Source organism: Protopterus annectens, chromosome 2.part1 (genome assembly GCF_019279795.1).
Source record: "Protopterus annectens isolate FY-2018-M chromosome 2.part1, PAN1.0, whole genome shotgun sequence".
Classification (NCBI taxonomy): Eukaryota; Metazoa; Chordata; order Ceratodontiformes; family Protopteridae; genus Protopterus; species Protopterus annectens.
The window spans coordinates 1580808149-1580820150 of NC_056729.1; the positions used below are offsets into that span (position 1 = coordinate 1580808149).

The window sequence follows — 12002 nt, forward strand, 5'->3', positions numbered from 1 at the left end:
GCACCAAGCTTGCATTACCTGGATGTATGCTTTGTGTGCCTTATTATGTTAATCTGTTTATTTGTCATTCTTCAAGCTTTCTCATTCTTCAAGCTTGCAGTTCCCAAATTCAGGTAATTTTCATAGATATAGTCTCTGCTACTTTCAAGGAAAGTATTTTTTTTATAAGAAGGGTTTGTGCCTGCACACCATTATGCTTCTCTGTTACAAACTGTGAGGGAATCTCCATGTTTTTTTTCTGCCACTGGGCGGTAACGGAATGTACCTTCTTTTTCTGTTCTCGTTCCTGTTCTTCGTATTTTCTAACTCTGATCAATGAAGTTTTGAGTGTGGTATGTGGTGTTCATCTCTTGTTTGAGACGAAAATATGTGGAGCCAAAAAGATTGTAGATTTAGTTAGATGTGCCAGTACAATGCTGGATTGGAAGAGATCATTTTCTTCTAGATCTTGTTTGACTCCCTCCTTGCGATTAGATAGATATGATTATGCACATAGATTATCTGCATGACATAATCTCAAAGCAATCTATAGTTTTTGTTTAGTGAACACATATGTAATAGCACCTTACACCTTACATATACTTTGTAGTTTTTTAATGTGAGATATGAAGCTCTTCCCATGACAGAGTAAAATGTTTTCTCTTAATACCCAGTCCTCTCCCAAGTCAAGCAGCTTTGTCCCTTGTTTGGCTCTGCCAGGATGTTTCAAATGTCAAATGGATCATACTTTGCCAAAGATGGATCCTTTATAAAATATCAAAGTGGAAAATGCCATTTAATATAAATCCTGAACACAAAATGCCTAAAAATATGAAGAGGGCAAAATCTCCAACTGTAAGAATTTTTAGCATGGGGCATGTTACCCACACCTTATCTAGGGGGTCAAACTACCCACAACCCTAAACTTGTATATACTACCCTTACAGTTGCAGATGTAGAAGGAAGGGAAAAATCTCCCAAAATAAAAGAATCACTGCTGGCTCACACTTGAAAAACACACCACTCGTGATTTCCTTTGTAAAGCACATATGGGCCTTTTGCTTCTTGGCATGTTATGATTTGGGCACTTAACATTAATTTAACTTAATGTTGGCCTACTGTAGATATCTCACCAAAGACAGCAGGCAAAAATTGGGATTAATTGCCACAGTGAGTGTCCGTGATCCCTGTTTTTCAGCACTGTTAACTAAATACCAGTATGATTAAATAGCAATTAGTGGTATGTTTTTATTTGTAAAGATGTTAATAGCATTAAAATTAACAAGTTATTGGTTAGAGTTTGTTTTAAAACACAGTGTTGCTGTATATGAAAAGTCAGTATTGTTGGGAGGGTGGCCTAATGGTTAAGGTGTTTACCTTACAAACACAAGGTGCAGGGTTTGAGTCTCACAAGGGATAATTGGCTATATTTACAATGTCTCGCAAGGGCAGTTAGCTTAGTACTGACCTATGAACTAAGATAATGAACAGCCATAGGAGAAGGCATTGTTCTTTTTGTTAATATATTTTAAATGACTGGGAATCCACTTTTATTTATTCATGTTTCAGTATTTTTATGTCTAATTTAAGATTTTGTTGACAATATAGTTGTATTTGGCAAGTTTTGAAATTTGTTTTGCATTTCTTAATGTCTATGTGAGTCACAGTACTGATTTTTTTTCATCTCAACAGCAAAAAAGCAACAGGTTCAGTTTGTAGAATTGAAATTGTGAGGAGAGAGAGTTGTGAATATCAGTCCAAGGTTATACAGAAAAATGAGCCTGATATCATTTACATAAAGACAGCTTTCATTGTCAGCATATATTTAACAATGTTGTCATGTCTGAGATTGTAAAAGCATATAGGCATAGCATAGTCGAGGAGACTTTTGAACTACTTTAGATAGTGTTACTATATTTTCCAAAAGACCTGATCATTCTATGATATTAAATGAATGTGTAGATAAAGTAACTGCTAAAGGAATTTCAAGGTATGAACTGACCGCTTCAAGTCAAATTATGGTTAGTAGTAGGAATGCCAAGTGTAACAGTGTTAAGAAAGCTTATATTGTGGACCACAGACTTGATAGGGGGACTATGAATAATGGCATCTCCAAGAATTGGCACACGAGTAGCTTTCTCTGATGTAGCAAAGAAAAAGAACAATTTCAAATTTACTTTTAACAGAAATAATTCTGCTAAAAATTATTTATATCTAACAGATGCATTTTCAAATGTTTCAGGAATTTTCAGAGTGAATGTAAATAGATAAGACGGCCAATAATTCTGAACACATTTTTACTAAGGAAAACCTTTTTCACTCACTATGTTGACTTCAGTTTTGCAAGCTTGGTTTGCTTGGTCAGATGTATGATGTGAGGTGTTCTGTGTTGGAAAAGCCTGTAAAATTTAAAACAAGTATGCAAGGACGTTTTAGATAACGACAAAAGAGATGATAAATTTATGCTCTACTGATGCTCAATTATTTGTAAATATGTTCTTACTGTGAAAATCCCTTGGCTTGCACATATATTGTACCTGTGTTAACTCATGAAAGTGCTGCGCTCAGAAATTTGTACTCCAACTTTGTATTCTAAACTTGTTAACTCTTATACAGCATGTTTACTAACTCCCGTTACCATGTAAACTCTGTAACCTAATACTGTTATCATGTATAACTCTTTATTCTGTTACTGTATGGAGCTTTTCTCCCCAGGACTCCAGTGAAAACAGACACTTGTGGTCCATGTGGACTAACCCAGTAAACAAATGTTAAGTAAATAAGTAAATAAATAATAAATAATGATTTCTGTAAGCAGATTTCATTTACTGATGCCACACATTTTTTGGATTTCAAAACAATGCAATATTCACTGGTAATTGTAGAAGATAACAATGAAGGTGATTAAACCGAATGCATTCAAAATACCTTATTACAATTGTATAAGGATGCAGTGCAGCCTAACTGTTTTTATTTATTTATTTTACATTTGTTTACCGAGATGGTCTGACTGGGACAGTCCCCATTTTCATCGGAGGCCCGGGGAGAAAAGCTCCAGCTTAAGCTTACATACAAAATCATCACATCAAGTAATAAAAATTATAGACAAAAAAAATGACACTTACAGGATAAAAATTTAAAAACTAAAATATCGACATAGTATCAAATAGAACAAGACTTTAAACACTTGAATATAGACAAATATATGGTCGAACTTATATATGTGGAGGAACATAACATTACATGCTATGTTGTCCCTATCTCGCCTTCATTCTTGCTGTTTGGGTTCAGAGCCGATCCTCAGCTCCGACTCTGCCGTATACTATAGCTTGAGAGCTTTTTATTGGCTCGAGGCTAGCCCCTATCCCAACATGCCTAGCGGTAGTTATCCAGATCTCGTTTGCCTTTTGTAGCGTCAGGATTGCTCGTACTGTCTCAGGCAAAGTGTTTTTTTTCTTTTTGACTAAATTCTAACTTTGGAATAAAGATAATGTTAGTTTCTGTATATTAAGTGTTTCTGATTAGATTAGCTCCCTTTCTAAACTTTTCCGCTGCTGTTTTTTGTTGCTGTTGTGGCCGTCATTTTTCTTTAGGCCTTCCTTGTCCTTGTCAACCCGTTTTAACTTAGAGGGTTCTTCTCCTTTTTAGCCTCGCGTTTTAATTATAGGGCTTTTTCTTCCCTTCACTCTCTCTTCTCTACCTTTACAGGAGCAGCCATTTAAGTTAGAGGCTCTCCTCTGTTGGGGGAGTTCAGCATTTTACTTAGAGACTCTTCCCCTTCAATCCTACTTTTCAAAAAAAAAAAAAAAAAAAGTTAAAGTTGAAGTTACAGTTGTAGTATAGTGATGGTTCAATTGTATTGTTACTGTCATTATTATTGATGTCTGTTATTTGATAGTATGTCTAAGGATTCTGCTAAGGAGACAAAACCTTTGGGTTTTAAAAAGTGTGACTCATGCTGCCAGAAGATGTCCCTTACAGACGGGCACATGAGTTGTGTTTATTGCTTAGGGGCTGTCCACTTGCAGGACTCGTGTTCTGTATGTCATGCCTTTAGTTCTTGGGTTCTGCAGGAGAGGAAAAATAAGTTGATTTTGCATAGCTTATTGAAGAGCCCCTTTGATGCTTCTTCTGAGGGTTTGTTTGTGTCTTTTGGCTTTTGCCGGTTAGGGGTCGCCACAGCGGAACTCCGGTCCGCTAATGATTGGCAGTAGATTTTTTACATGCTGGCTTGCCGGGCCTAACGCACAACCTTCAACGAAGGAATGCCCATTCACGCATGTCGCCACACAGAAGACGCTCTAACTGAGAATCGAACGGGCAACGTCTTACTGTGAGGTGACAACGCTACCGCAGCACCACCACCGAGGGTACTCAGTCAAAAACCAGGGCAAGTCCACTATACCATCGTCCTCGTCGGCTCCAGTTTCGGAGCCACCCAAAGCAAAGTAAAAAACGTCCGGTTTGTCAGATCCTTGTGTTGGTTCCAACAAAGCTTTTTCTCTGGTGCAGTAGTCTCGAAGCCAGTCAGGACTCACAAGAGAACCAGGTTTCCCTCTCTGGAACCAGTGCAGTCTGTTCCGCAGTCTCCGCTTTTGCGGTCTGTGGTAGGCAGTTCATTGGTCTTCCACCAATTCCTCTTGATCATCCAGGAGTCTTTCGTTTGATGATGTGGAGAGGGTGGTGAAAAGGCTTCTCAAGACACCATCATTAGCAAAAATATTATCGAGCCTAGCCCATAAGGAAGTGGTGCCAACTGTCCAACCAACACCTGTATCGATTCCTCCACCGACTCCCTTGAGTTCGGAGCCAGAGTGCATGGAAGTCGTGGTGGAACCATCTGATCCGATTACCACCAGTCTCTTGGTTCAGTCTATCACTCTGATTTCCTCGTTTATTCAGTCTATCGAGGGATCTGGGGGGCCGATGTTCTCTCGTCAGCTCCGAGGGGAGGAAGTGGCATCGGACACTTGTCCAACCCCACTCTCCCTCTCGGAGCTTCAGTGCAGGTGAGCTCGGCTCCTACATCGGCCTTGGAGCCATTGCCCTCGATTCGGAGGAGATCTCTGGTCTCTTTGGAGCTGGGAACTCATTCGGGCCGGGAATATGGTGCCTTCGAGGTGATGAGTGTGCTGTTCTCTGAGACCGCTCCACCCTCGGCTCCACTGGCTTCTACCCCTTCAGTGCCGGTGTCTGCCTCTGAACCCCCCCCCCCCTCCAAGCGTAGGGAACCCATTCTCCAGGATGCCCCATTGGGCGACCCCACCTCTTCCAAAACCTCAACAGAGCACCCCTCAGAGGAGGTCCCTCGGAAGAAGAAATGCAAGAGGAATCATTTGGACTCCCCTGAGTCTCTCACTTGGAGGACTCAGAAGGGTCCCCACGGTCCCCCCTCTGATGATGTCTCTTTTTCAGACATCCTGGAAGTCCTTAGACAGAGGAGTGCCTGGAAATCCCTTGCCCCTTCTGAGGACAAGTCTGTGTACCTGGATGCATTTGGTTCCCGACCCTCCACCTCTTGGGTGTCTCCACCTTTCGACCCACTGCTGGCCCTAGTGAGTTGGAAAGCATGGAGCTTTCCAGAAACTATGGAACCAGTTCCGAGGAGGCTCAAAAAATTCAAAACTGCCCCAGAAGATGAGCCTTTTCTATCAAAGGGTGTGCCTGTTGATGCTATGGTGGTGGCGGCAGCCACCAAGAAAGAACTAGCAAAGACTTCTTCTGTCCATCCGCCGAACAAAAAGTCCCATACAATGGACAGGTATGGAAAGCATATTTTTTCTTCAGCAGCCTTTACTCTCAGATCGCTGAATTATTTGTCCCACTTTACACGCCTTCAGAGGGATCTCCTAAAGGAGTTGGGAGATACCCTACAGGATCCTACAGTTGAAGGAGCTGCGAGCAAGGCGGCTTCATAGCTTGCAACCTTGACTTCTGTAGTTAACTCCTCCATGCAGCTGATCTCTTATGCAGCAGATGGAGCGAGTAGGGCAGCAGGCACAGGAGTTGCCTTGCATAGACACTCCTGGATGCGCCTTTGTCAATTTGCAGAGCCCTTCAAGTCCTCCTTTACCAACACTCCCTTTGACGGCTCATCGCTGTTCATGGGTCAGGTAAAAGAGACTCTTACCAGGTGTGAATGGGATGGCAAAACTCTGTCTGCTGTGGGGAGTACGTTTTTCCGCTCCCTCCAGACCTTACCCCAAATGTCAGAAGAGTGGTAAGATGTGGTTCCAGAAATCTCAGGAGTTGCGCCTGACACACGTGGAGATTTTTCCCCCAGGGGCAGAGGGGGAAATAATAACGTGAGACGCCGATCTCGCAGCGGGGGGGGGGGGTCCGCAGAATCAGGCCGACAGAGATACTTTGTCTGGCAGGCCCTTCCAGCGCTCCTGAAAGGAGGCCCAACTATCCGCCTCTGGAGGCAGTCGGGGGCAGATTATCCTTGTACCCAAAAGCCTGGCGAACAATCACCGAAGATACATGGGTACTATCGATAATATACAGGGGTTACAAAATTCCCTTTGCCCAACCACCCCTTACAAGGAAACAGTCAGTGCCAGATGTTCCACCCAGTCTTCGGGATCAAGCAAACCTAGAAGTTCAAAGGTTGCTAGAAAAAAGAGCCATCCAGAAAGTCCTCACAGACCAAATCGAATCCATCACTTACTCAAGGTTCTTTTTAGTTCCAAAATAAACAGGGGACTGGAGGCCCATTTTGGATCTCAGCAAACTGAACAAATCAGTCAAGAAAACAAAGTTCCGGATGGTAACACTGCAGTCCATTCTTCCCATTTTGGGTCAGGACAATTGGATGTGCTCTAGCGATCTCCAGGATGCGTACTACCATATAAAAATGGACAGGCAATCCAGGAGGTATCTACGCTTCCGGCTGGGAGCCAGTCATTACCAGTTCAGAGCTCTGCCCTTTGGTCTCACCACAGCCTCCAGGGTGTTCATCAAATGCATGGCAGTAGTCACGGCTCACCTGAGGCATCTAGGATTCTGGGTGTTTCCATATCTAGACGACTGGCTCCTCACTGCCACCACCAAGCATCAACTGATCAAGGCACAGGACTCCACTATTCACACATGTAGACAACTGGGCATCACCATAAACTGCGAAAAGTCTGCCTTGTTGCCTTGTCAGTATATTACATTTATAGGGGCAGGTTTAGACACAAGTGCCATGATAGCAAAACTGCCTCATGAAAGAGTGTTAACCATTCGTCGTCAAGTTTCAATCCCCATGGCAAGCAAGAGAATCCAGGCAAGATTTGTCCTCAAGGACCTGGGTTCGATGGCTGCAGCAGTTACTCTGGTTCCTATGGCGCACTTCCACATGAGAATTTTGCAGTGACTCCTTTTTGCTCAGTGGTCATTCCAGGACTTGCCAATCTCACATCAGATATGGATCACGGAGTCTTGCAAGAAGGACTTAGCATGGTGGCTTCACTCCCCTCTGGTATCAATAGCCAGACCATTTCTAATCCCCAACCCATAGCCACAGTAACCACAGATGCTTCCCAGATGGGGGGGGGGGGCATTATCTGGAACAGACTGTTCAAGGGACTTGGCAGGAATACAAGTACCATTTGCACATCAATGTCCTAGAGATGAGAGCAGTGCTTCTGGTGTTGAAAGCACTTTAAGACTCTGTACCTACCGGGACTATAGCAATTCAGACAGACAATATGTCGATAGTATGGTACATCAACAAACAGGGCGGAACCAGGTCTTATCCTGTGTGTTGAGAGGCTCTATGACTTTGGCAATGGGTGATGTCTTCCCAACATTTTCTGGTTGCAAAGCACATCCCGGGGAAATCCAACGTGATAGCAAAGAAGCTCAGCAGGGCTATTCTGATGCCTCATGAGTGGACTTGATTTTTCACAAATGGGTTCAACCATGCTGTGAATTGTTTGCCACCCACCTCAACAGCAAATGCAGCAGTACCTTGCCCTGGTCCCGCCACCAGGGCAGTCACCCAGGGACGCACTTGTTCACAATTGGCCCTAAGACTGCTTTACGCCTTTCCACCATTTCCCCTGATCTTCAAGGCTCTTCAGAAAGCACAGTCATTGGGTTGCAAGTTAATCCTCATTGCCCGATACTGGCCTCATCAGATATGGTTCCCATTCCTTTGGCTTCATTTGCAGGGGGAGCCTTGTCTCCTGGACCCAACTCCAGATCTCCTGATGCATCAATTGGGTGCTTTCCACCCTCCCATTCAAACTCTCAAGCTGACAGCTTGGTTTCTCCACTTTCAGTCTTAGCCAGGCTTCCCAATGTTTCTCTGGCAGTTCAGCACATTTTGATTTCCTCCCATAAGCCCACTACGAGGAAACTTTATGCTAGTAATTGGAAGAGGTTCTCTTGTTGGGCAAGCAAAAATAAGATTGATCCCTTTACTGCACCCATTTCGAAGATTCTCGAATTTCTTGCTGAAACCTTTGAGCGAGGAGCAGTGGCAGCTACTATCCGGATTCTGCTGGCTGCCATTTCTACTTTCCAAGTGGGAGAAATGGGCTCCAACATCATGTTCCATAGGCTATGTAAAGCATTCCTAAGAGGTACTACCCTCTTAAGACCTCCAATAAGAGAACCTCTACGCCCCTGGGACTTAAATTTAGTTTTAGACGCTCTGATTCTTCCTCCTTTTGAGCCATCTGCTTCTTGTCCACTGAAATTTCTGACATGGAAGACCCTTGTCTTAACTGCCATTACCTCAGCTACCAGGGTTTCAGAATTACAGGCCTTATCTATTCGTCCCCCGTACTTGGATTTTCCACAAAGATAGAGTTTCTCTTAGAACCAACCCCTCTTTCTTACCCAAGGTGTGTTCTGAACACAATTTGAATCAATCCATAGAGCTTCCAGTTTTCTTCCCCAGTCATATTAACAAGGCAGAGTATAAGCTCCATTAGCTCCATTAACTGGACGTTCATAGACAGTTATGTTTTTATTTTCACAGGACCAAGGACTTCAGAAAATCTGACCAATTGTTCATATCTTTTGCGGAGAATAAGAAAGGTTGTTTAGTCTCAAAGGTGACTTTATGTAAGTGGCTTTCAGACACTATAATTTACATCTACGATTTGAGCAACAAAAAACTTCCAGGAAAAATTAAAGCACGCTCAACAAGGACCTTGGCTGCGACTATTGGTTTTCATGCCAGACTGCCTTTGGATTCGATCTGTGCGGCAGCTACTTGGGCTAATCCTCATACCTTTATCACTCATTACAAAGTAGATGTGGCCTCCCAGAAAAGGGCATCCTTTGGCTCCACGGTCCTGAAGAGTTTTTTCCAGTGAGCCACCCAAGAAACAGATGCTGGGGATGTGGTTCCAAACGGCAACAATGAAGGCAAAATAGGGACAAAATAACATAAAGACGTTATGTACTCACCATAATGTTCTATGTTAGTTGTCCTTGATCTCGCCTTCCTTCTTGCATCCTACATTTCTTCCCCCTTCCTGGAGGATCGAGAGGAATTCCTTTTTATTGGCTACACTGGCTGAGTTTCCCTTTACCATGCCATTTGGTTAGTCCTAGTCTCCCCTTCTTACTCAGATCTCGTTTGTGATAATCCAGTACTAGATCATACCGGCAGAAAAAATACTCTATTTTACATAAAAGAGAACACCTGTATATAAAGGTGTAAACCATCAACAAGAGTAGGCATGTTGGAATAGGGGTTAGCCTTGAGCCAGTAAAAAGCTCTCGAGCTATAGTGCATGGCCGAGTCGGAGCCGAGGATTGGCTCCTAACCTAAACAGGAATAAGGAAGGCGAGATCAAGGACAGCAAACATGGAACGTTATGGTGAGTACATAACTTCTTTTTAGGAAGTTAAGTAGGGAGAATAACATAGGCAAAGTAGTGCATAGTTAGTAATACTTCCGTGGTGAGAGTTGCAGCTAGGAATCTAACTACATTTAGAGAAGTAGTGTTGTTAGAAGGGATATGTTAACAGAGTTAGTATGTGCAGCCAATTGTATAAGTAGTGCTAAGTTAATAATTAACCTGGAGTGTTACATGTGCAAAGCCAAGATTCAAATAAATATCTTTTGAGAGATATTTTGAAATGATTGATTGCTTATGGATCTAATACTATGTGGAAAGGTATTCCAATTTTTGGCAACAAAGTTAGAGTAAAGTGAGTTGCCTGCTGTATTGGATACTTTGGTTACTTTGAGTAAGTCTTTGTTAGATGATCGAAGATTATGAATGTTAGAATAGGATTGTAGAAGATTTTTTAGGGAAGGTACGTTGTCAGGATTGTTCATTATTTTGTGAGCTATTAGTTACTGGTTATAGTTCATAACGTGAGATAGTTCCAGCCAAGAAAGATTTTTGCGGCATTGACAGTGATGGGTTAAATGTGAGGAATCTATTGCAGATTTGGTAATCTTATTGTTCTAAATTAAACTAAATGAACTTTACTCTTTTAAGTCTGCATTAAAAAAGATTATTTAAATAGTAATTTATTCTGTGCTGTCAGGTATTTTGTGATAGTGTGCTGCAATACTATATATATATATATATATATATATATATATATATATATATATATATGTGTGTGTGTGTGTGTGTGTGTGTGTATATGTGTGTGTGTGTGTGTGTGTGTGTGTGCACGTGCGTATGTATGTATATACAAAAAAAAAGATATGTATATATATATATATATATATATATATATATATATATAAATATATAAATATATATAAATATGTATAAATATGTATAAATATGTATATATAAATACATACACACACAGATATATAAATACATACACACACGTGTGTGTGTATGGTGATATGGAATGTACACTAGATTGAAATGTATTGTTTATTGTTGTAAATAAACAGCTTGATTCTAGTGCATGAAGTTTTATTTTGCTTTTTCTTTTTTTCAAGTTCTACATGCTTTGGAGATGTTTCATTCATACCAACTACAAGAAATAAAAGGCAACTTGAGTCTTGTGAACAATTACACCTTGCTAGCATCCACCCTTAGACTGTATCTCCTTTTTCAAGGAGGGATAGGCCAGTGAAGCCCGGTGTGAATTTAAGAATACCCACTCAGTAATCCACTTTCTGTTTGAAGGAAGATAATGTATCACACTGCTTGATTTGCAGCAGGAGTCTATTTCAGAGATGGGAACAAATTGTTTAAAATACTCTCTCTCCTTCCATGCTTTATTTAGTTTCTGTTGAAAATTTAGATATCTGTTCTGATATTTGTGGGACTGTTTGATTTATAGAGATATGAGAGATCCAGGACCATTGGGTCCTTAATGGCATGGAATATAAGGCATAGATCCCCCTCAGAAGTCTGTGAAGTGCTGAGTAAAGGGACAGTGCTTCCAGTCTTTTCTGGTAGCTTAAGGTTTTTAAGTCTATGAATGTGAAGTTGTTCTATCTCGCTGTTTTGTTCTTACACATGGGTCGGAGCTGATCTCTCGGCTCCGAATCGGCCGCTTTTGAAGCTCAGACTCTCAGAGAAGCTCGAGACCCAGTGAATATCCCATGATGCCCTGCTATGAATCCCCAGATCTAGTTTGCCGCAGCAAAGGATCAACAGCTCGTCGGAGTTAGCTCGGGCCAGTGACTTTAAATTTCTAATTATAATCTCTTTTTTTCTTCAAAAATGTTTTTGTCTAAGTATTAGATATATAGTAGAGTGTTTAATAGTATAGTGTTAGGATTCTGGTTAGTTTAGATTGCTAGAACCGTTAAATAGTTACCTTTTCTTCAGGCCTTTGACCTTTCTTTGAGCGTGACAGGGCTCTGTCAGCCGTTTTGTGTGTGTGTTGTTTTTAGATATATATATATATATATATATATATATATATATATATATATATATATATACACACACACACACACACACACACACACACACACACACACACACACACACACACACACAGTTAGAGTGGTAGTTTATATATATTTCTTAGCTAACAGTAGTAAAGTTTTTGGATATTTAAAACTCTATATTTAGCATGATTTAGTAGAT

The 12002-nt window shown here is 41.4% G+C and overlaps 1 protein-coding gene across 1 annotated transcript in view; it reads left to right on the forward strand.

The window, feature by feature from the left end:
• Positions 1–12002, forward strand: part of ESPN (espin) — a 3774415-nt gene that overhangs the window by 1703245 nt on the left and 2059168 nt on the right. The gene's annotated exons all lie outside the window — the stretch shown is intronic.